We start from the raw sequence: 25,654 nt of genomic DNA, 5'->3' as shown, positions 1-25,654 counted from the left end.
CTAGATGCCCTGAATACACCAGGACTCCATGGGTACATACGTGGGGCGGCTGCCCGTGCTGCCTCTGCCTATGCTACCGCGGCTACGCTACCAGTGTTAGCGTGCTAGCTTGAGGAAAGCTAGCGTGGCTGTCTGCTTGAACTAGGAATCACATCCCCAGCTCCAAGCATAAATGTAGCCTCAGGGGCTCCCTGAAATCAATGGCAAAACTCTCAGTGACTCAGTGGGGCAGGAACAAGCCTTTACTGTCTTACTGTTTAAATATGACAGGTCTTTTCCCATTCTGAATAGCCAGTGCACTACACAGCACTGCCACTGGGCCTGGTATATATGTAATGCTGGCAGGTCCCCGAATACAACCCATCCATACCTTTATTGGTATTTAGCAGGCTGGGTTAGTGCAGGGGTGAAAGTAAGATAAAATATTTACCAGTACAGGGGCCCGGCTTTGGGCCCCTGGAAGGGGCGGGGCCTCAGGCAGAAGGGGCAGGGCTAGGGGTCAGCCTCCCCCAGCCAGCCCTTCCACGCTGCCTGGCCCACACTGCCCAGGGCTCTGGCTGCTGCTGCAGTAGCAGCAGCCGCAGCTGGGAGTCCCGGGCCCTTTTAAATCGCCTGGCCCTGGGGCAACTGCCCCTTTTGGCCCCCCTGTCCGTGGCCCTGGGTGGGGACAAAACGGGCCGCAAAGTTAAAGCGCTGCCACGGCAGCGCTTTCACATGGGCTGTGTACGGGCCGGTCCCGGCAGCCACTTCTTACCAGTACACTGTACCAGCCCGTACCGGCCACTTTCACCTCTGAGTTAGTGGCAATATCCATACGAATCTCTGAGCGTTCTATTTAGCACTTTCCTGTCACTAATGCAAAAACCTCACATGAAACAATTGTGACAGACCCAGACCAGTGGGGTACAGGAGTCTGGTAGAGGGCAAATATACTGGTCACTGGATGAGTAGTTTTCTGTTCCCTGAGTGACCAGAGCAGGGGCTGCACTAGAGTAATCAGGAACCTGCTAGAGCCAGTTAAGGCAGGCAGGCTAATTAGGACACCTGGAGACAATTAAGAAGAAGCTTCTGGAATCAATTAAGGTAGGCTAATTAGGGCATCTGGGTTTTAAAAAGGAGCTCACTTCAGTTTGTGGTGGGAGTGTGAGGAACTGGGAGTGAGAGGGTGTGTTACTGGAGGACTGAGGCGCCCAAGCGTTATCAGACACCAGGAGGAAGGTCCTGTGGTGGGAATAAGGAAGGTGTTTGGAGGAGGCCATGGGGAAGTAGCCCAGGGAGTTGTAGCTGTCATGCAGCCGTTACAGGAGGCACTATAGACAGCTGCAGTCCACAGGGCCCTCGGCTGGAACCTGGAGTAGAGGGCGGGCCCGGGTTCCCCCCAAACCTCCCAATTGACCTGGACTGTGGGTTCTCCCAGAGGGGAAGGTCTCTGGGCTGTTCCCCAACCCACATGGTGAATCTTTGAGGCAAGAAAATCCGCCAATAAGCACAGGACCCACCATGATAGAGGCGGAACTTTGTCACACAATCCATCAGCAGATTAGAGCTGATATGTTATTGCAGCCAAACTGGTATTCCACCAAGAGCAGCATATCCTACCTACCAACTAATAAATCATGGCTGCATTTAAATCAGGGCTTTATGCACAAAACATTATATATTAAATGTAAGTGAATATAATTCAAATGGAAACAATATGATTAACACAAAGCAGCGTGGTTCTCAGAAAAACAAATATACAGCATTGCTATACAAAGGAATATATTATATACTGCTAGCAATCAATGGTTTTCTTGCACAGACCAAGGATAATGTTATATTGAGCCTTGCCCTGTTTACTTGCATATGGAAGTGGATTTGTTACTGTCCTAGTGATTATACAAATTAATTAACTAAAGCTGTTTTTAGTAACCAATCTGAACGATTGGATTTTTATTTGCCTTCTGGAAACCAGAAGAGATTATCCAGCAATTTTTGAGAGTTTGGGCTCATTTGGGGGCCTCTATTTTCTTTAACTTGCAAGTAGGTTAGCTGCCTGACAGATGATTCATCCTCTGCCCTTGCTTCTTTGTCAGCTTGTTTTCCCCCCTTAACAATGTTCAAGATACAAGAGACCTGCAAACATTTCTTACTGAGTGACTGCAACTCATCACAGGACAATTTTAATTCACTTTAGAAATCCTCTAAAGGCAGATAAGCCAGTTTAAAAATGGCCAGTTAAACATCTCAGCCACTAAAAGCTTGAGTCTACAGGTTTAAGCTTTGCTGAGTGTAAACCTAATTGAAGCACGCTGGTGCAGACACGCACATATATGGCACACTGGCTGCATTGGAAAAGCTGCTCTGGTTCTAGTGGCACTCCTGTTTTTAGGGCTAAAAAACAACTCTTAAACTGATTGTAAGAGTAATTTAAGTGCAACTGGTGCAGACAATGATTGAATGACACAAAAAGTGAATATTTCCATCAATAAATATGATGAGTTTATGGAGCTCACAGCTCAGAATGTGGTGCAGAATGTCTCCCTCTAGTGGTGGGTAGACATAAGAGAATCAGACATAAGAAAATGCATAGGAGACTTCACTTTCCCCATATAGGACAATTAGGGAGTAACCAGGGCTGCCAAGAGCAGGTTCGGGCCCTGGTGAACATTTTTTTTTCGAGTGGACCGGCTAAACAGGGCCGGGGAAGTCTGGCCCCGGGCCCCCTTCCGGACCGTCGGGATCCTGTAATTTGTACTGGCTTCCTCCCCCTCTCGTTGGCCCTGGGAGTAACCTGCCCATATGAGAAGTTTCTGACTGACCCGAGGCAGCCCATGGTTGGCATAGGCCCTGAAACATTTGCATTTATGTCCCTTATAACATTTTATCCTATCTAATGTAATGGTATATATGAAGGTCTAACTTAAAAAAAAAAAATCCTGCTAAACTCTTGATCTCATTGGTAAACTGTGCCAGGGATCTCCATAAGGTTGGGGGGGTGGACTAGATGACCTTCAAGGCCTCTTCCAGCCCTACATTTCTATGATGCTATGACTATTTGCATAAGAAAGTTATTGGCATTTCATGATGCTCCTTCTCTGAGTACTTTAAAGAGCAGCATTTAAAGTTCTTTTCTTTCTGGAGCTTCTGGATGTTGCTGGACTTAGGAAAGAGGCTCCCAGGAAGTTGTTTTGCACTGCATTGTGTTGAAGGCTCCCCTTTAGTTAAGCTAAGCGCTCATAAGAATCCGGCCTATTACAATTGATGGAAGAGGCTTGAAAGTTTGATTTTAAATAATGTTCAGGCGTGTAGTCCAACCACTTGGTCCAGAGATCTCTCAACAGGATTTTCCAGGTGATTTTTAATACATCCCACTTTTAGCTGGGGCAGAAATAGCACAATAACGATCTGTGTGGTGGTGTTTTGACAATCAGGCTTCCAGCCTTGACTAGCAACTGAGTTGTGAGGGGGAAAAAAAGTTTCAAAATAGTTGACAGAAAATGTTTCTAATCTCAGAAGGGTGAAGGCTTGAGTAGGTTCTTGTTTTATTTGACTCTGTTGATTGGCTGTTAAGTAGGAATGGTTGATTTCTGGGCAGGAGACAGTATTTTTGATTTAGAACTCTCCTGATGGATCCTGTGACTCCATAATGGGGATTGGAAAGGAGTGAGCAATGGGTTCATTTGATTCATCCAGTCATAGATTGTATCTCAAAGAATTCTTTGAAAGGGATGGATCCATCATGTGATTAAGCAGTGGCTCTGAGGCACACATTCAGATGCAATTCTCACAGCTAGGTCCAGAGTGTATCAAGCCGTTTAGGAGATGGCTGTGTCATGATCAGTGGAATTAGAGTCACAGGGCCCAGGGTCCCTGGAGGGACTGAGTGGCATTACCCAGAGCACAATCTGGACTGTCAAGCTGTGGTGTCCCCTTAATTCTCTAGTCGAGGGTGCCTTTTACACTGCTTTGCTGTGAGAACATCTACTCCTGGCCTGTTCACATAGCCTTCAGCATGCAGCATCACTCCCAGCTCTGTTACATGAATGCTCTGCCAGCCACTAATGAATTACATACAGGGCCACACCCATGAGTTCCTAGTTCCACCCTTGTCCCCAGAAATATGCATCTTGTATTGCTCAGTACTCTGAACAGTACAAGTTAATGGAAGATCTGTCATTTCATCAAAGGAAAATGATATGCAGAAGCCTTGTTATCCCAAACGGAGTTTCCCACACACTTTAATCTAAACACACTGGTTAAGATAAAACAATCAGATAAGTTTATTAACTATGGAAAGATAGATTTTAAGTGATTAAAAGTAATGATGCATAAAAGTCAGGAATAGTTACAAAAGAAATAGATGACACACAAGCTAATAGCTAACTTAACAACTAACAGAATTCAAAGTGAAGGTTTTCCTCACCATACACTGCAGTAAATTTCACAGGCTGGGTCTCCTTTCAGCCTGGGGCCCCTCCCCCTTAGTTCAGTGTCCTTCAGGTCTTCATTGATCTCATGAACAGAGAGATGGGAGGAGTGAGGTCAAGTCTTTTCTTCCCAGTGTTTGCAGCCCCCAAGGAAGGAGTTGAGGGTAAAAATGATAAGATACCTGCAGTACTGTTATTAAAATTGGCAGTGAAACATGGGGTCGGCTGGGGTGGGGTTCGGCTCCTTTCAGGGGTTATGTTCCTAGTTACGTATGTCTTTTTTTAAAGGTTGGCCATTATCTGAAGAACTTAGCAAGGTTCAAGGTACTGGAATGGAAATGAGAGAAGTGACTTTCTAGACCTGTGGAGGACACCCAGTCTCCTGTGCTAAAGAGATGCTTCTGTTAATGGTCACCCTTCTACATATTGATGAGTGGAGGGGTTTGTTGAGTTATGAAGGTGGACCATTTACATACACCAAGTTGTTAAACCCGAAGAACCAGCTTGAATTTCTGCTACACCAAAAATTTGCTGAATTATGCTTACTGGACTGGAAGGCAATTTGAGAGGAAATTGACTGAATTCTCACCTAGTAGCTGGATTTCCCATGGAAGAGGAACAAAGAATCACAGAAAATGTACCCCTATGCCTTAGCTCCTGCTATCTTGCCAGAAATTCAGGCCCCCGTGTCCAGTAAACAGCATAGAGAGGACTGGGAAAGAGTCACACCACTAATATATTTTCTTCCCTAAACTTTTGGATTAACATTGTAAGCCAGTCGCCTTTCCACTGCTAAGGGATGCAGGTCTGCGTTTGTGCAACTGTGAAGCAGATGCTTCACCCATCTCCACTTCTCCTAGCTTCTGCAGAGTGGCTCAATGCAGGGAAAGGACAGACATGAGGGACAGGGAATGGTAATACACTTTTGAAATGGTCACAAGGAGAATGAAATGCTTGGATGTTTCTCGGACAACAAAATGGTTCCTTTTCCCTTTGGACCTAGACGGTCCCCCACACAAGTAACCAATAAACGTCTCCATCCCTCCCCCTTCTCTGAGGCTCCTGTTCGTAATGGGAAGGAACAATTGCGAGGAGCAAAGAAAGGTAGTGTTGGGTCTTTGCACAACTGTAAGTGTCATAACACTCTTCTTTTCCCCAACCAGGACCTTTTGGAACCCACCCCACCCTCCCTCCTTGGTCCTCAGAGCCTGAGTGCTGACTGACACTCTTTCTCCAAGACTTCCCCTGAGGTCCCTGCATCCTCCTCGCCCTGCCCCTTTCATGTGATGAGGCCAGTGGGGCTAAGAAGGGGCCATGAGTCACTTCAGGCTCTGTACTCACAGCCCTGGAGAGCACCTCAGCTGGCTCACTGTAGCATGGGCATGTGCTAGGTCCTTCACCCTCTGGCACAGGAGCCTCAGGTATCTCATGCGCTCCCAGCACTGAGACAGAATCTGGTGACTGCTGCCTGCTCCAGCCTCCATGAAACCTCCCTGTCTATCCAGGTGTATCTTCCTGTCAATCCAGGTGCAATTGTGGAGGGCAGTGTACTCTGCCCACACATTGATCAGCACTTGGGTGTGCTCCACAGATCAGGCAGCTGCTCTCAGACCATGATCGCTTGCACTGAACAATAGATTTCAGCAGAAAATTATTCTGAAATGCTCAGTGCAGGTCACTACTACCGCTGGCAATGGGGTGGGGGGGGGGAGAAGCAGGGATCTTTGGGTAAGAATCAATGCATTGTGGGAATGGCCTTGGAGTACTATCAACACCCATGACCTGGTACATGCCCTTTCCCCTGTCCACGTTGCACTGTAGCACAGGTACGGGGCCATGCCACAGCAGAGTTGTGTACATACACCCCTCAGCGTGCTAGCTTTTGCACTGTGAGCTCTCCTTCGGGAACGTGCTTCAGGGTTTCAAATGTGGACAATAGGGGGTTATGGCATAGCAACGCACATGTGACTGGACAGTCACGAGTGTAGACGTAGTCCATAGCAGAGTCACAGCATATACTAGCTTTCGGTGTGAAGGAACTGAGGTGTGTGGACAGTTCTGCCCCTTGACATGCTCAGCTGGCAGCAGGAGTGTGCAGAGGGTGCATGAGTTGCCATGATGGGTCCACTGTGGTAAAAAGTTGTGGAGGATGGTGTACTCTGCCGAGGTGTGTTCCACAGACCAGGTAGTTGCTCTCAGATCATGATCCATGATCACCTGCACTGATCAATAGATTTCAGAAGAAACTGTTCTGAAGTGCAGTGCAGGTCACTACTACCGCTGGCAATGGGGAGGTCAGGGACCTTTATACCTTTCGGGAGTGGCCCTGGTTTCTGGAGAGCTTCAGATGTGGACAATAGGGAGGTTATGGCAAAACAATGCACATATAACCATGTACAGTCACAAGTGTAAATGTGTTGAAAACTACAATGACTCACTACCTCCCTCCCCCCAGTTGTTGCTGTTTGTTTGTTTGTTTTTTTTAAACCAAAGCAAATTACCAACTTGAACACACCAATAACACCATCCTCCCAAGTCACAAAGGTCTGATTTGTAGAGAATCTGCTCTGGGCTGAAAGAGGACGAGTTCCATCATGTGAGCTAAGGCTGAGGAACTGGAGCGTAGAATGGAAAAGGTCACATTTGCGTCCTCCAAACCTCCATGGGCTGAGTGAAGATTCCCTCCGTTTGCAGCCTGAGAGGTGCCATTCTCAGCACTGTCTCTATTATTGACCCCCCCACACACACATGTTCTGAGCAGAAATGGGCCTTAAAAAAGGGAAGATATGAGCACTCAGTTAACATGAAAATCAAGATGCTGAGAGCAAAACTAATCAAGGAACCAAAGGACATGAAGAGAAGAAATTCTTTAATTACTTATACACCAATACTAGGAGCCTGGATAACAAGAGAAATTGGAATTGCTCATTTAGGAGCATATGTTTGATCTAGATGGTATTACTGAAACCTGGTGGAATGATTGCCATGATTGGAATGCTAAAAATCAGTGATTTATAACTAAGGCCCTACTTAACTTGCAATATTGTGGAAATTGCAGATTCCACAATATTAAGCTTCCATCACAATTTTGACAGCAGGAGCCCTACTATGCATGGGGCTGACAGTGGGAGCCCAAGCTACCCTGGGGCTGAGAGTGTGACCCCCGGCTGTAAGCCAACAGCAGGAGCCCCCACTGTCAGCCCCAGGTGGCCAACAGTGGGACCCCCCTCTCCCAGCCCTGTGTTCCTCCTGGCAGCCCCAGACCCTGCTCTCAGCCCCAGGCGGCTGGCAGTGGGAGCCCCCATTCTCAGCCCTGAGTGGCCGATCTCAGAAAATTGCGATAAAGTAGTAATGGATTTTATTACCGCAAATAATAAGGTCCATTTTTACTTTTCCACAGTTTTCCAGGGCTTGTCTGCAACTCAGCCGCCATTTTTTATAGCCTATTTAGGAAGGATCAAGTGGGCAAAAGAGAGTGGGACTGGCACTTTATGTCACAAATGGCATTACCTGTTTGTAGTGACTGGAAACTCAAAAGAACATTATCTTCAGTGCTTATGGATCAATGTCCTAAAAGGTAACAAACAAGAGGGGCTATTAGTTGGTGTCTGCTACAGACCCCAAATCACACTAGGGAACAGGATGACTGGTTCCTTATGCACCTATCTGTAATGCACTGGGGAAAAAACCTGCCCGATCACAGGGGACTTGAGTTTGAGTGACATATGTGGAAGGTCCCTTGCTGCTGGTACTAAAACACCCTGGGAATTTCTAAATATTATAGATAACCATTTTCTAACTCAGAGTGTTGCATCCAACCCAGGGAAATTCTATATTCTCATCTTGACAGCTGAAAAAGAACTGAACATAGAATTAAAAGTTAATGGTAACTTAGGTATAAGTGATAACAGTCACATTTATGCATATTGTAAGGACCTAGGGATTAGAACCTGGGTCTATAGAGCCTGAAATTGCTGATATTCCCACAATACCACTAGGAGGTCATACAGAGGTGCTGCTAGGGACCACTATGGAGAGTAGATGCTGCAGGAAGTGCCACCCAAGAAATCCAGAGTGATGATATCCTGTAGCCCTCGGCCAAACACTATATTTAACCCCAGTGGGTGCCCTAGGAAGTTGTTCGGGTGGCTACACAGACTTTGGCTTGATGCAATGCCAGACTTTGCTTGAGCTCCTCTCTCCGACTCTGATCTGACTGTTGCCTACAGAACCTGGCTTTTGTGATTATTTCAACTCCTGCCAGGTGAGCAGATCTCAGCAGGGCTGCAACCTCTAAGCAAGACTGCTCATGCCCCAGTCCCTTACACAAACTGAATAAAGTCCAGACCAATGACAGACACACTCACTCTCTCTGCGTGCTTTACAAGGGCCAATTTCACAAAGCTGAAAACAACTATGAGCCAAATAAGCTGGGAAGAAGAACTTAATCAGAAAAATATGAATGATAACTGGGAATTGTTTAAGAACATTATACTAGATGCCCAAAAATCCACAACTGAGGAAGAAATCCTTAGTGGTTAAAAATCCAATCTAGTTTAGAGGGGAAGCGAAGAGAGCTATTAAAAGTAATTAAAAATTGCAAATGGTAGAAAAGGGAAGCAGATAATAATGAATATAAATAAGAAGCTAGGAATTGTAGAAAACTGCATAAGAGATGCAAAGGGACACAAGAAGACATCTATGGCCAGCAGTGTTAAAAAACTCCTTATTGTTCTTCAGCATCTTAAGGAACAAAAAGAATCCTGATGATAGTATTGGTCTATTACCAGATGGAAACAGTAGATTTATCAATAATGCAAAAAACATAGAAATGTTCAATACATTTCTATTCTATGGGGGGAGAGAATATATGATGTAGTTATATAATATAACACTTTCCTTTCTGTTAGTATCTCTGGAGAATGTTAAACAGAACCTATTCTAATTATTTGCAGTGTTAGTGTAGCCATGTTGGTCCCAGGATATGAGAGAGACATTCTTGTCTCTTTCACCAACAGATGTTAGTTCAATAAAAGATATTACTGCTACTAAAGTTGGACACTAAAATCAGTAGGTCTGGATAAATTGCATCCAAAGAGTTTTAAAAGAGCTGGCTACGGAGCTTGCTAGACCATTAATGTTAATTTTCAACAAGTCTTGGAACATCTGAGAAGTTCCAGAAGATTGGAAGACAGCTAATGTTGTGCCAATATTTAAAAAGAGAAGATAGGATGACTCAGGGAATTGTAGGTTTCTCACTTTGATGTTGACCCCTGATAAGATAATGGAGCAGCTGCTATAGTACTTGATAAATAAAGAATCAAAGGAGGGTGGTATAACTAATGTCAATCAACATGAGTTTATGGAAAATATCAAGTTATTCTGACAATATCTTTTTTTATATTACAAGTTTGGTTGATAAAGGTAATAGTATTGATGATAAACTTCTGTAAGGTATTTGACTTAGTACAGCACAACATTTTGATTAAAAAACTAGAAAGATATACAATTAACATGGCACATGTTAAATAGCTTAAATGGTGGCTAACTGATAGTTCCCAAAGTAATTGTAAACTGAGAATTGTCATCAAGCAGGTGTATTTCCACTGAGGTCCTGCAGGAGCCTGGTTGTGGCCCTATAATATTTAACATTTTTATTAATAACCTGGAAGAAAAACATCATCAAATCATCACTGCTGAAGTTTTCAGATAACACAAAAATTGGGGGAGTGATAAATAATGAGGAGGACAGGTCACTGATTCAGACTCATCTGGATCTCTTGGTAAATGCATGCAAGCAAACACAGTCAAAGATCGCAATAACGCGCCCCGCCATAACGCGAAATCGCATATAACGCGATCATAAGTTGGCTCCCCTTTAAGGCCTAATACTGTACCAGTGGTCCCCAATGCCATGGCACCCGCCGGGACATTGATGTGCCCCCGCCTAGTGCCCAGCAGGGGAGAGAAGCCGCGGCCCTGCGCCTGCCAGGCACAGAGAACTCCAGGGCTGCAGGCGCCGGTGCTCTCTGTCCCCGGCAGGCATGGGGCCACAGCTTCTCTCCCCTGCTGGGCACGAGGCACTAGGTACTAGGTGGCACAAATCAATGCACCGCGTTGCGGACCACTGACTTAAACTGACCGGCTTGAAACCCTGCTATACCGCAACCCTACATTTATCGCGATGGAATTTTTTGGACCCCAAACATCGCGTTATAGCGGGGTTTCACTGTAATATGTATTTTAGTACAGCTAAATGTGTATGTATACATCTAGCATCAAAGAACATAGGCCATACTTACACAATGGAAGACTCTATCCTGGTAAGCAGTGACTCTGAAAAACATGTGGGAGTCATGGTGAACAATCAGCTGAATATGAGCTCCCAGTGCAATGCTATGGCTAAAAGGAAACTTGAGTAGGGGTAAAGAGGTTATAACAGCCCTGTTTTTGTCTCTGCTGGAATACTGTGCCCAGTTCTAGTGCCCACAATTCAAGAAGGAGGTTAATAAATTGGAGAGGGTTCAGAAAAGAGCCATGCCTTATAGTAACACTCAAGGAGCTCAATCTATTTAGCTTAAGAAAGTGAGGATTTAGGGGTGAATTTATCATAGTCTGGAGGTATCTACATGGGGAACAAATATTTAATAATGGGCTCTTAAATCCAGCAGAGAAAAGTATAACATGATCCAATGACTAGAAGTTGAAGCTAGACTAATTCAGACTGGAAATAAGACATACATTTTTAACAGGGATAGTAATTAACCATTGGAACAAGAGTCATGGTGGAGTCTCCTGACAATTTTAAAATCCAGTTTGGATATTTTCCTAAAAGATCTGCTCTAGGAATTATTTTGAGGAAGTTCTCTCATCTATGTTATACAGGAGCTCAGACTTGATGATCGCAATGGTCCCTTCTGGCCTTGCTCTGTGAATATGACCAGAGCTTGAATTGGTTTCTGAAGGCAAAACCCATCAGTACAACAGCTAAGAGACGCAAAGTCTGCAATTCAGTTACAGGCAGGACCAAGCTCTTGATGTTTTTATTCCCTCCACTCAGAGGTCTGAGTGGCAGTATCTTCTAATCATCTGTCCCCATTGTTATGAGAGAAATTGACTTGACAATACCATAACCATTTTGTGCAGTCAGCTACCATTAACTGGAAGCCAGAACACAACGTAGTCAGGAATAAGTTGAGCTTTGTATAAACAAAAAAAAAAAAAATAGCTGCAGCTGCAGTTTTGCTGATAAGGATAGAAAACAAAAATTGGAAGAACCATGACAATGGATGGAAATGTGGATTGCTGATCTTGGATCTGGGTTTTTCCTGATTATGATTTTTTGTTGATTTTATGACTAGGAGCTGCTTGCTGATATTAGGAAAATTGTTAGTTTGCAAGGAGTTACTAGAGTTATATGCTTTGTTTTGAGCAACCTATAAAAAGATAAATCAGAATGTGTAAGGGGGAGAGAAGTTTTCAGAAGTTTTGTACGAGCTCAGAAGCTGACATCCCACTCTCCAGCAGCTAGGTGGAAGGCTGGCCACCAGGAACCTGCTGTTGACCATTCGACACCATCTCAGACTTTGGGTACCTATATCTGGGTTTCTCTCGACTATTCCTATTTTAGATGCATGCTGTAGACTTAATTAAAAAAGATTTTTTGTGGTGAAAGCACTGATGTTTGTGCCAATCATTTATTAGAAAGAGGAGCTGTGTCCTATGGATTTATTCTTGAAACCGCCTGGAAAGGGGAAAATAAAAGTTATCATGGTTTTGGGTTCAGAAAGCCCCGGGTAGCAGATTTGGCAAGCCAGGAGCCAGGAGTGGTGGAGAGGAAGTGAACAGTTGGTACAGGCAGGTTGTTGCAATAGGGACTAGAGGATGCTGGGACAGGGTCGCAACCTGTAATTGCCATGTCATAGTCCATGAGTCAATTCCTGGATACATTCTGTTACTGGGATACAGGGCTCAGGCTGATAGCCTGGTCTAGTAAGAAAATAAGTCAGAAGGAAAGGGAACATCTGGAAAGAAAGGTTGGAAACAGTGTTGAGTAGCAGCTTGACCGATTTTGTACAGGACTATGGTAATGGTCCCTGGAAGTCTGAAGCCTTCAATGGCCCTGGGGTGTTCCTGCAGCTCTGTAAGCATTGGGAAATCTGGGTCAGCATGGGAAAAAGGAGAGCTCCAAATGTTAAGGTGAAGAATAAGGCTGCATTAAAGGGATTGTGGATGGTAGTAACAGTATTAGATAAAGAGATAGATAAATTAAAGGCAAGTGTGGAGAAGTTAGAGAAAGATAAAGTTACAAGAGAAAAGGAAGCAGGCAGCCCGAAGGCAGAGTCAGACACACTCTGGGCCATGACCCTGACTGAGGCAGCACAGATACTGGCAATGCAGAAGCAAGTGTGTGACAGGGAGAGAGTGAGTAACAGGCTGGAGCAGAAGTATATGGGTTGAAAAAACAGACAGAGGAAAGCAAGGTAGAGGTTAGAGCCTTAGTGAAGGACTCCCAGAATAAGACCCAGGCAGAGCACAGGGAATGTAAGAGACAGATCTGTGCCGTTAGAGTGGAATTTGGAGAACAGAAGGGAATAGTGACTGTAATCAAAGGGCTTCATAGCCTGGGGGAGGGGAAGATGGGCCAGAGAGAGACCCTGATTTGTATCCTTCTTATTACGACTATGAGAGGGATGACTCCAACAAGTTTCCTCTGGCTCTTTTGGGCAGTCCCCTTATGGACCATTGCTCAAACACTGGAAGAGCTGCAGAAGCTCCCATCCATAGCCCCAGTAGTAAAAACTATTGTAAGCAAGACTGGTCCCCAAAGGGTAACTAGGGATGGGAAGAATGAGTAGAAGTTAGACCTTTCTCCCCTGACTGGGTCAGAGCCGCAGGGAACTTAGTTCACTAAACCAGAGTACAGCCTTTGGCTGGTTGTCGAGGATAGATGACATCCCCAGTCTCACTCTGGGAGATGTGGTGGCCTTGGCCAGGGAATGTATGACTCCTCGGGACTTTGCAGGGCTTTCTTATGGGAACCAAGTAAGGATCCCCCCGGAGACGATGATGCCCAAAGATATATTAACTTGAAAGGGGAAGTGATCAAGGCCCTTTTATCTGGAGAAAGCCCTGTAGTGATATTCCATCAAGAGAAGCAACAAGCAGGGGAAAGACCAGAAAGTTGTATGGCTAGAAAGAAGCTGGCATCTAAACACTCTGGGTTGACTGCAGCAGATAACTTGGTGTATAAGTCAGCTGCAGTCAAATAAATCTTGAGTCAAAGGTTCCTTCCCATGATTTGCCTGGCATTAGTGGGTATTGAACCAGGGATAGCTAGGTTAGAAGAAATTGAGAAGAGGGCTAGGAAGGCCTATGAGGTCCAGAAGGATATTTATCCCCCCAAAAAGAAAGTTAGGAAGGTCACTGCAATAACCCTCTCAGATAACACTCCTAAAGAAGGCCAAGACCAAAAGAGAAAGGGGAAAGAGAAGGGAACCCTACAAAAGTTGGGTCAGAATGCCTGATCTCTGGTGGGCAGAAATCTGGAGATGGCTCCTGAAGCGCAAAGGGAGAGAAAAAAATAGAGGGGTTGCATACCCCAGAACTCTTATTAAAGCTGGCTGAGCATGAAGGGAAGACTCCAAGTGCACCACCAGATGACTCCCCAGAGGGAGGCCGAGTGCCCCTCACTCCCCCAATAGTGGCACATTTGTGATACTGATGGATGGGGGAGTTTCATGTTTTATGTAGAATTTGGAGGAGGGGTGTTTGGACAAAATTTATTGGTAGATTCAGGTGCCACTTATTCCCTGATTAGTACCAAGAATAAGAACCTGTTTGGGCCTCCAGTTGGAGTCAAGACTTTACAGGGATTTAATGAGGCAGAGAGCATTGCCTCCTTCTGTGGGAAGATCCCGTACAGGGTCAGGCAGAGGGAAAATAAAGGGTAATTCAGCTTGATGGATCTGGGAAAGGTAGGGATCCTGGGAATTGATGCTTTGGGAGAATTGAAAGTGCTGGTTGACTTTGCCAATAGGGTTCTATGGGAGATGCCCTCTGGCATACACTGGGAACCAGTGAAAATTTTGGCAAGCTGCCAGTTTGCAACCCTTAAGGTATCTGAAGAACTGGAATGGTCCAAATGACCCCCGGAAGTTCTTGCAATTTCAGAGAAACACGGGTGGTGTGGGCTAAGATAGAATGCGGTAAAATTGATGCAGAAGTCCTAGTCACAGGCCCTGATTCTCCACCTCAGAAGCAGTATGGTACCCAGAATAGGTTGAAGCCAGCTTCCAAGAAACGATTGTCAGACTCTTAAGCCAAAGGGTCCTAGTGAAACAAGCTAGCCCCATTAATGCTGTCCTGTGGCTGGTTCTTAAAAGTGATGGCAAGACTTGCAGGCACACAGTAGATTTTTGTCCCCTAAATTGTGTGGATCCTGCTGATGGTCCCCGTAGTGGCCACGTATCAGGAGCTGATGGCCTCCATTGTAGAAGGGGCCCAGTGGTTTTCTGGTTTAGATTTGGCCAATGATTGCTTTGCTATCCCATTACATCGACAGTTATAAATTCACTTTCACTTTTCAGGGACGACAGCTGTGTTTTGCAAGGATACATATGAGCTGGATTAATGCCCCTATTATTTGTCACACCCATGTGGTCAAAATGAGGGATGGGGTGCCTGAAAGGGACAGTATAATATCCTACATGGACGATATCCTGATTTGTACCCATACCAGGGACAAGAATTTGGAAGTACTGGACAAGGTATTACAAAAAATTCAGGAAACAGGGTTTTAGGTAAGCCCAAAGAAAGCCCACTTGTGCTCTCAGCAAGGAAATCAGGGTAACTCCGGGACAGGAAGGACATTCCTCTGATCTTTACATTTCCAGCTCCCACGGATGTAACCCCTCTTAGATCATTCCTGGGGATGGTCAATTTCTCCTGAGATTTTATTTATGGATTTCCGGAAAAGGCAGACGCACTACATGAACTTTTGAAGAAAAACCAGAGTGGGAATGGGGCCCTAGACAGCAGGAAGCCATGGTCCAGTTAAAACAAACTTTAACTCAAGTCCCATCCCTAGCCTAGCCAAGGGTGGAACAGCCAGTTGTGTTACAATTGACATCTACTGAGAGGGGGATGGGAACAATACTGAGTCAGAACCATGGTACAGCGCTCCAACCTGTGGCATATGCCTCCAAAACTCTAAATGAGGTAGAAAAGGGATACATTCTCTGTGAAAAGGAGGTCTTGGTGCTGGTGGGGGCTCTGCAGCATTGTGAATATCTGGTGGGATTGTCACCCATCTTGCTGAAAACCAACGACTCCCTGGTAAAATATGTGCTCACCGGCAAGATTAATAATGGTCATGTGTCCAGCCCTAGACTGGCTAAATGAACTCTAGCCTTGTTAAATAAAAATATGGACATGGAAAAAACTCCAATGATGTCCCCAGCCCCCTATGATCTTATGATAGAGGGGGATGAGCATGAGTGCCCTTTACCACAGTTAGCACCCCTGGGTCACCACTTATTGAGGGCGCAGCAGTGCTGAGGATAAGGTAGTCACTATATGCTTTGTAGATGGGTCTTGTTATTACAAGAAAGGGAAGCCATACACAGGATATGCAGCTGTGAGAGTTCCCATTGATGAGGTACTAAAAGGGTAATGCTTGCCACACTCCATCCAGGCAGCCGAAATGGTGGCTATAGCAGTAGCCCTTGAGAATAGCCTTACAAAGAGGTGTATGAAGTCCACACTCCAATACAGACCCCCTTCCTATTGTCAGTTCCTCCTGGGTCTCAGTCCTGCCGAGCTCTATTTACGTAGCTTGTTTTGATATTGCAGAGCTTCTTGCTCGGATGAAAGATGCTTGTATATCTTATCCAGGCAATTAATATCCACATTAGGCTTTGGGGACTGAAATAAAGAAGGGGAGAAGGATGTGGTTTCTCAATTTGTTTTCATTATTTGTTTCTAAATGCCTTTAATTTCAAAGATTGCTCCCTCCATTTTGTTTTAATTTGATTGGTGGGATGCCATGAAAGTTTAAAATGCCTTTAATTTATAGTGCACTGCTTGGATACTGCTAATCTGCGTCTTTGATTTAGCCACTCAGTACAAAAGGGAGAGCAAATATAAAGCATTGATTGCACCCTGGGCCAAGTTCAGAGACATGAGCTGCACCCACTCACACCAGATCTGAATTTAGTCCTAAAGCTGTTAAATATCTTTATTAAGCAGTCAAATAAGTTAATAGGAACATTTCATATATACAGCCCATGGAATGTGATTGCTATGAAACCTGGAGAGCTGAGCTGTTGACCTCTGTTATTTTAGTGTCACTTCCCTTGACTGTAATTTAGAAGTGAAGAATAGCTCAATAAACCTAATAAATGGGAAATGCACCCAGTATGAAAAGGGGAGAGAAATCGATTATGAGTCAAGTTCTTGAGGTTTGGAGAAGCACCCAGAAGACGAGGTGCTGATCTGAAGTTGATTGGAGCTATACAAATCTCTCTCGGTTCTGCAAAGTGAGGCTGGAAATGTTACAAGAACAGGTTCTGTCTGAGGTTTCCAGGCACTTTCTGATTCCCAGGATGGGATGTGGTGGGTTTTTCCAGTCTAGCAGCCAAAGCTCTTATGTGTGACAATTAATAAGGACAGAACTCTCCCTGAGCTTTTTGCGACCTCAGTAAATGCCCCAGGCGAAAGTTCAGGTTGGTTCTTTCTTCTTTTATTTCAGCTGACTCTCACATCGCTAAGTGGAACCTCACAAAGTGGAGCTGTGGGAAGGTTGAGACTAGATGGCTGGAGCCAGTGCTAGAGATGCGCAAACCACACTGTCTCAGGTGGCGTTCCTATGCAGCGGAACTGCTGGAGCTGGGAGTGGAAGCAATCATGTATGTTGTTGCTTTTTAACTAGGAAGATGGAAGTTGCTGGGGATGGTGGGGAAGGGACATAGCACAGTGGGACGTAACTAGCAGGAGCCTCCTTTATAGATTATGTCTGCACTGCAGCTGGGAGGGTGCTTCCCAACGGTGGTAGACAGGCATGGCTAGCTCTGCTCTCACTAGCATGCTAAAGATAGCAGTGTAGCTGGGATAGCAGGGGCAGCTGCTCAAACTGACAGTCCAAGTACACACCTAGGAGGGCAAAATGGCTTTGTAGTCAGGAAGTTAGCCCAAGCTGCCTGCCACCTGTGCTACCCCTGGTGTGAATAGCTGTGCGAGGTGCAGAGCAATGGTGAACGGAACCCTTTGCACCATTTCTGAAGCTCCTCCCAACGGGGAATGGGGTGGCAAGGAACAACCTTAAATAACAAGATGTCTCTTAAGTGTGTTTTGATTTATTTTAATTGGATCCCTGTGATGGGGTAGCTGCCCCGCACTGGCTGGCAAAGGGTTAATAGCAGAGCTTGGAGCGACTGCACAGAACCCAGCCAACCAGAGGAAGGCTTAGACGCAGCCAATCAGGGCCAGGCTGGGTCCTATAAGAAGGGCTGCAGGGCAGAGAAGAGCTCGGTCTCTCCTTGAAGCTTGAGGGAGAAGGACCTGGGACAGAGCAGTGCTGGGCAGTGTCAGGGGTGTAAGTGGAGCTCTAGTCTGGCTGGCTCCCAGACTGTGGCCTTGATACAGGGGCTGAGTAGGTGCTAGGGCTATGGGGAAGTGGCCCAGGGAAAGCAGGTAGTGGCAGAGGGGAAGGAGAGGCAGTGAGCCGCTGCCAGCTATAGGGTCTCTGGGTTGAGGCCCAGAGTAGTGGATGGGCCTGTCCCCCCTCCGCCCATTTGCCCCACTGGCTGCCTAGGGAAGTGGCCAGCCAGAGGACTGCAGTTTTCCCTTGAGCGAGGGACAGGACTAGGGGCTGCAGTTAGCCACTGCGGTGAGAAGCCGGGTGAAGGACTGCCGGTTCCCCCAGTAGAGGGGAGACAATGGAGTCTCGGACCGATGCGGGTCCCCACAGACAGCGGAGATGGTGGAGAAGCAGTGATGGAGAGTGAGACACCACAAGAGGGGGGCCCCTTGCTGATGGAAAGAGCTAATTCCCAGAACAAGCAGCAGGAGGCACCACGGTGGTGAGCACAACCTGTTACAATCCCAAAGGCTTCTGGTAACCTTTGGATTTTAAGGGAGTATTTCACATTGGAGAGTAAAGTAAAATTGGTCCTCTTAGTCACTGTATGGCAGGTGGGAAAGCAGCCTCAGATTTAACCCCTTATCCACTCACATACAAGGGAAAGGGAGGCTTCCCCTTTCACACCTGCTGAAGCTCTCTGGGGTGGGTGGAATTTAAAAGGAAGAAAAACAGCCCAGAGAGCACTGGAAACAGTCTGTGGGAGATTCTCTAAGGCTATTTTCTCCACTGCCACTCACTTCCAACATAGAGTCTGCACTACAGAAGACCCAAGGCCTCAGAGTCAAATAAGCAAATATTCCAGTGTCTCCTTTAAATATCCAGTTGTGGTACATCTATAATCAGCGTCGTAAACATTCCCAGCTGCTGCAAGAGCTTGCTGCATCGTTGCTGTCATTCTGAGTATTCGTCCTGCCAATGCTAAAGTTCCGTTTTCCTATCTAAGTGCCTATCTGGCCCCCTCCAGCACAGTGTCTGAGCTCCACTCAACAGACATTACAGTAACAGTCTCTTTTGCTTCTTTTCTTCCCAGCCTGTAGGGAAAAGAGCTCAGTGCAGCTCAGCTGATTCATGCCGGATCATGAATTGCAAAGGGTGTTATATAAAATCCTGGCCCTCTCCTGCCTCCAGTCGTAAGACTAGGCTGACTGAGACAACTGAATCCTGAATAATAAAGACCTTTTATAATGATTTAATGGCAGGTGGCTGATGGAGAATGGTAATTTTTTTAGAAGATGCAGGACTGATGGAAATGCTGTATTTTAGGATATGCATAAAGTAGATAGATTTTTGGTAGCAACAAAATTAGAATAGACCAATGGTCCATTTTGCCCAGTATCCTGTCTTCTGACAGTGGCCGATGCCAGGTGCTTCAGAGGGAATGAACAGAACAGGGCAGTCATTGGGTGATCCATCCCCTGTTGTCCACTCCCAGCTTCTGGCCATCAGAGACTAGGGACACCCAAATTAAATAGGTTTCAGAGTAGCAGCCGTGTTAGTCTGTATCCGCAAAAAGAACAGGAGTACTTGTGGCACCTTAGAGACTAACAAATTTATTAAAGCATAAGCTTTCGTGGACTGAAGTGGGCTGTAGTCCACGAAAGCTTATGCTCTAATAAATTTGTTAGTCTCTAAGGTGCCACAAGTACTCCTGTTCTTTTTCCAAATTAAATAGTTAGAGGAGGATGAAAGTAGAACAAAATTTTATCCAAGTGACTTAGGACCCTAAGTCCCATTTTCAAAGGCTCTTAAGTGCCTCTGTTGCTTTTAAAAGGGGACTCAGGCTTGTCCTCACAGAAACTTAGGGTGAGATCCATGAATGTACCTTGGTGCCTAACCCCCAGATTTAGGTACCTAACTGCCAGTTTTGGCTCCACTGTGATCCACAAAACTCCTCCTGAACCCTGTAGGAGCCTAAACTCACTCAGTGTCCGTGTTTTCAAAGCAAAAGTTCATGCCTCTGAGTGTGAGCATTACTACTTCCCTCTGGGTGCCTGCATGCCCATCTCCTGCCTAAGCCCCAGAGCAATTCACAAAGTAGGGCAAAAGAGGCATTTAGCCAACTAAGGCATGTGTGGGCCCAATCCACTAGGCATGCTCAGAGGGCACCTACTGGATCAGGTCCCATGCAAAATCCAGCTGAAGGTGGCTGTGCCCACCTTATAACTGTTAGCCCAGCAGCTAAAGCACTCACCTGAGATGTAGGAGACCCAGCTTCAATTCCTGTCTCTCTGCCAGACAGGGAGAACAGATTTGAAGTGGAATCTGCTACCTCTCACTAGAGTTCTCTAGCCACTGAGCAATGGGATATTCTGATGTGGGGCTGCCTCAGTCTCTCCAGTTGAAGCTGTTGCACTGTGGATAAATAGTGAAAGAGTGATTGGACTGAGGGTCTCCCATCTCTCAGGCTGGTGCCCAAACCACTGAACTTCAGGTGAATTCTCAATTACATGCTCTCTTTTTGACTGTGACTTAAGTATTTATCTACCATGGAGCAAACATTGGGCCAGAGAGAGTGCAAGTGAGAATAACAAGGAGTCCGGTGGCACCTTAAAGATTAACAGATTTATTTGGGCATTAGCTTTCGTGGGTAAAAAAACCATTATAATAATGCCTGCATCTGTAATTTTCACTCCATGCATCTGAAGAAGTGGGTTTTTTACCCACAAAAGCTTATGTCCAAATAAATCTGTTAATCTTTAAGGTGCCACCAGACTCCTTGTTGTTTTTGTGGATACAGACTAACACAGCTACTCCCTAATACCTGACACCCTGCAAGTGAGAATGATTCTGTAGTTCTGTTGTTAGGGCACTGAGAGGGGAGACCTCAGGTCCAGTCCCTCTGCTTTGATCACTCCATTATTTATCGACAGTGCAACAGGAGAGAGTGAGGCAGCCTGGCATCTGAATATCCCATAGCTCAGGGGTTAGGTCACTCTTCTAGGATTTAAAAAGGGGTCTCCCATCTCTTTTCTCCCCCTCTGGCAGAAAGGGGAGAATGGAACCTGGGGTCTCCTGCATAAGCATTGACTCCGTGGGTGCTCCAGGGGCTCAAGCACCTACAGAAAAGAAATAGGGGGTGCTCAGCACCCACCAGCCACAGCTGTTTGGCGGGGCTGCCGATCAGCTATTTGGCGGCTGGCGGGAGGCGCTTGGGGGAAGGCAGCGAACAGCGAGCGGCGGGTATGGAGCCTCGGGGGAATAGGCAGAGTGGGGGCAGGGCCTCAGGGAGGAGCAGGGATTGAGCACCCACCAGCAAAAATAAAAGTCAGCGCCTGTGATCTCCCGCATCCCAGGTGAGCTCTCTAGCCACTGGGCTAAAAGTTATAGGATGGGCTCCTCCTCCTCCAGCCCTTGTGTGGGGTGAGGCACCTAACTCATTCCCTTAAGAAACACCTTAGGTGCCTGAGCTGCCCAGCTCCAAGCAGTGGGTTCCCGTTCCTGGATCACTAAACAGTTAGACACCTAAGTCATGGCTGCAGGGAGGTGCCTATCTTCATGAGAGGGGTGGGGCTTATGATACACCCCTCCAGTTGACATCTCCCATTGGCTAGCAGGTTTTTGTGGGTTGTACTCTTAGGTGCCTATCCATCTCCATTCATTGTACAGGGAACCTAGGCACCTAATGCAGCTCTGCGGATCACAGTGCTGTTCCTGTGATTTTCTAGGCACCTAAAAGTTAGACACCTTGATGCTCAGAGTTGTAACACTTAAGTCCCTTCATGCATTTCACCCTGAGGGCATAGCAAGCCAAGGCACACATCTGCATCACACTAGCCTGCCATGCACCAGCTAGCTGTGTGGACCTTGCTACCACACACTAAAAGTTCTGTTGTTCACCTTGATACGCTGTTGTTTGAAACAGTCAGTCAAAGAGCACTACAGAGCTTCTAGTGCACATTAGCAGCATCTGCACAGGGACTTGTCCACTGTTGATTCTCTCAATGGCTTGTTATGGACTAAGTCTCAGTGTAGACAAGCCCTCAGGCTCCTCAGTCACCGAGGGCATGTCTACACTACAAAATCAAGTCGATCTAACTTATGTCAGCATAGAGACGCCACTGTATTTACATCATTTGTGCGGGTCTACACTTTCCTCCTTGTGTCGGTGGTGCAGATTCTCACCAGGAGCACTTGCATCGATTGAACTGTCAGTGTGGGGCATTGTGAGATGGCTTCGGAAAGCCAGCAACAGTCGATGTGAGCAACAGTGTCTACACTGACACTGCGTCGACCTAACTACATCAACATGGACTCTGCGCCTCTTGTGGAGGTGGAGTTATTAAGTTGGAGAAGCGGGCGAGTTACGGCGGCTGGAGCAAAATTTTAGTGTAGACACTTACAGGGTTAGGTCAATGTAAGAGGCCTTGTGTGGACCTAACTCTGTAGCCTAGACCAAAGCTCAGATGCTCTGGGAAATGTTACCCTTTGTGGAATTCTAAAATGCACTAGGCCTGAGAATGAAAGTGATTCAGCGTCTGTGCAGACTTTTCCAGCTCCTTCCCAGCTAGTCAAGGGGCCACTTGGACCAAAATTTGGAACTACACAATAAGAAACTTCCCTTTTTCTCTAGGGCTGAGGGGATGAACACTTTAAACAAGGAATTCCTCCTTCCTTTGTTTACAGCATGATCCCAGTCTTATTGGTGGAGCAGCATAAGAAGGCAGATTTCCTGGAACGATGACATTGGCAGGAGTTCAGTAAACAGAGCAACATGCCTTTATTGCTGGAAGAGGGTACAAATGTCCTCCCCTCCTGCTGCTGGTACACAAGAGTTTTGCTTTCACCAAAGCAGTAAACATAGCAACTCCCTGAGCTTCCTCCCGGAGTTACCTCCACCCTGGGAGAAGCCAGACCCTTCAAGACCTGTCTGAGGATGTGCCACTCCCCCAGTTCTGTTATCCTCTCCTTTCCCTCCTCTGGCCGTTTAACTTTAAATAGGCACAAATAGTTCTTAAGGTCCTGTGAAGCCCACCCTGTGGGGGCTATAGAAATAGCAAAACTACTCCCAGATTTCCATGGAGAAGAGAGGTGGAGGAAAGGGGAGTCCGTTGATTGAGTTGAAAGTTTGTCCCTGTGTTTGGAACTGGGCTTGACCCCTACAGTTATGAGGTCACAGATGTTTGGGGAAACCCCAGATCAATTCACAGCTCAGGCACTGATAGCACTAGACACACAGCAACTCCCTCCCAGCTGGCTCATCTTCTTGTTAGCCATGGTGACTTCTGGCCACAAGGAGGCAGCTCTGCAGTGCATGAGGCAGCATGAACCGGGGGAATAAGTCCCTAATTCAGCAAAGCAAAAAAACACAGGTTGAATTTTAAGCACGTGCTTAAGTCCTACTAACTATGTTGATTTAAGCTTTGCTGAAACGGGGAACTCTGGGGCGGGGAGAAGGGAGGAAGGAGTTCCTGTGTTCTCATTGTGCCTCTGACATGACTCCCTCTGTGGCCTTACTTAACTTTTCTTCCTCTGTGTCCCACATCTGTAAAATTGGGACCTACATCATGGTGATTAATTTGTTAGTGTACATACAGTAGAGCTGATTGCAAAATGGAGGGGTGTCTGCAGAAATTTCAGGCTTTTCAGCAGAAATTCAAACACTGAAAAACTGAGACAGAAAACTGGATATTTGTGCTTGGATCTACCACTGTGGTGCCTCATGCTCCAATTTTTCTTTACAGGCCAGGCTCCCTGGTCAGAGTATCTCAGGAAGCACCAAGGTCTCTCCTCTTGGAGAACGGAGGTGTGGATCCCTGGCCATGATGCATCATGGCAGATGTAGTGTGGCCAGGAAGCTCAGCCCTTAGAGGACAGTAGAAGACAACTACAACTCCCATGGGGCATTGTGGCAACATTTCCCAACTGAATTATTTAAGTTTTGGGCCATTCACTTTTTTGCCAAAAAATCCCAAAATTTTCAGCAGCAACCAGAAAAAATTTGTTTTGTTGGGACAGTGCCAAATTATTATGAATTACTGTGGCTGATATGAATGAATGTGATAAGTATGAGTTTGGTATGGCTTGGTACGTCTGAATTTGCTAGAGGATTCTTGGAGCAGGATTCTCTTAGCATTAGATAGATAGTGTGGACATTTACTGGGAGCGATGAAACTGCATCTGTATGGTTAATAAAGGCTCTGTCTGTGTGTATGTTTCAACACTGAACTTTGGAATATATCAGCTGGGGGGCACCAAATCACCAAAGTAAAGAAGATGTAAAAACATGTGAACAGTGGGCTTGGTACAGGCTGATCCGGGTCAAAATGACCCTTTTGGATAGCATCACGCTAAGAGCTCAAGTGAATGATCAATGAGAGGGTAAACGTTGATTGAGCTTTGGTCTGTGTTTGTTTTGCAGCCTCCTTCCAAAATATTAATTAGAGAAGACCAGTAATAAAATGCCCGCAGGGCATATTTCTGGGACATCTGACTCCTTTGAGAACAAAGGTATAAATGCTAAGCAAAGTAAATTAGTTAGTTAGTTCCCCAATTAATAGCTGAAGAGGTCTGTGACACTGTGAGACAGAATGCCTTGGAGTAACCAAGATCCTGCTATGAGGGACCTTTGTGGGACTTTTAAACCAGAAGGCCTCGGGGTAACCTAGACCCTGCTTTGAGGGACATTTGACAGGCCAAGTACCTGAGAGGGGAAAGAAGAGAAGAAAAGAAGTGCCTTCTAGAATTGGTAGCTATACCTGCTTTGTTTTCCAATCAGGATATTGTGTAAGGCCAACATAGTTACTGACGGTTTATGCTTGGGGAATTGAGGCTCATTAGGGAGATGTGTATTATGTAACCTTTACAGCTTGTGTGATTCTTTGTCAAATAAATTATTGTGCATTAAGCATATTGTACCCGAATTTTCACTGGTCCCGGTAATTATCTGCCCAGCGGTGGGCCATTAAAAATCCATTTCAACACCTGGAATCTTCCATGGAAAGAAAATTTCTACAGAAAATGCTAAGCATCCCTAATGTACAATGCTATTTAACTGCTAAACGTTGTGCAGAAAGAGACGAGGGAGGCTGATGAGAGGAAGTGGGAATCGAGCTGAGAATGCAGGGGCCACGGGGGACTGAGAAAACAGGAGAAGGGGAGCAATGGGGGGAAAACAATGTAACATGGGAGAGAGCAAGCGGGGATTGGGAAAGAGAGAACAAGAGAGAGGGAGATGCTGCCTCTTAAAGAATGGCGCGCGAGAGTGATAAAGAGAAAACAATATATGAAAAACAGGCAAGCCAGATGGTTTGGAGGTGGAAAGAATGAGGCAGATGTGGAGGGAGAGAAGTAGGTGGCAAATAACTGGAAGGGGGGAATAAGCAAGAAAAGGGCAAAGTGTTATGGGCAATGGATTGGATTGAATGAATTCCATTTCAGGTACCCTACATCCCAGTATATCTGAGGGAGAAGTTAGTCCCCAGCCCACTCCCAGCTGCTGAAACTCTCTGTGTAAAAAATAGGGTTCTCTTCCCTTCAATTCCATCTTCCTCTCATGACAGAATCACGGGTTTGCCTTGCATTGTCACGTATATAGACTGGAGGGGAAGAAACAAAAGAAAAAAAAACCTCCTGTGCTTCTCCTGCAATGTCTTGGGGTGTGGGG

This window comes from Trachemys scripta, chromosome 12 (assembly GCF_013100865.1).
Source record: "Trachemys scripta elegans isolate TJP31775 chromosome 12, CAS_Tse_1.0, whole genome shotgun sequence".
In the NCBI taxonomy this organism is placed as follows: Eukaryota; Metazoa; Chordata; order Testudines; family Emydidae; genus Trachemys; species Trachemys scripta.
Note: the sequence above shows the minus strand (reverse complement) of the source record.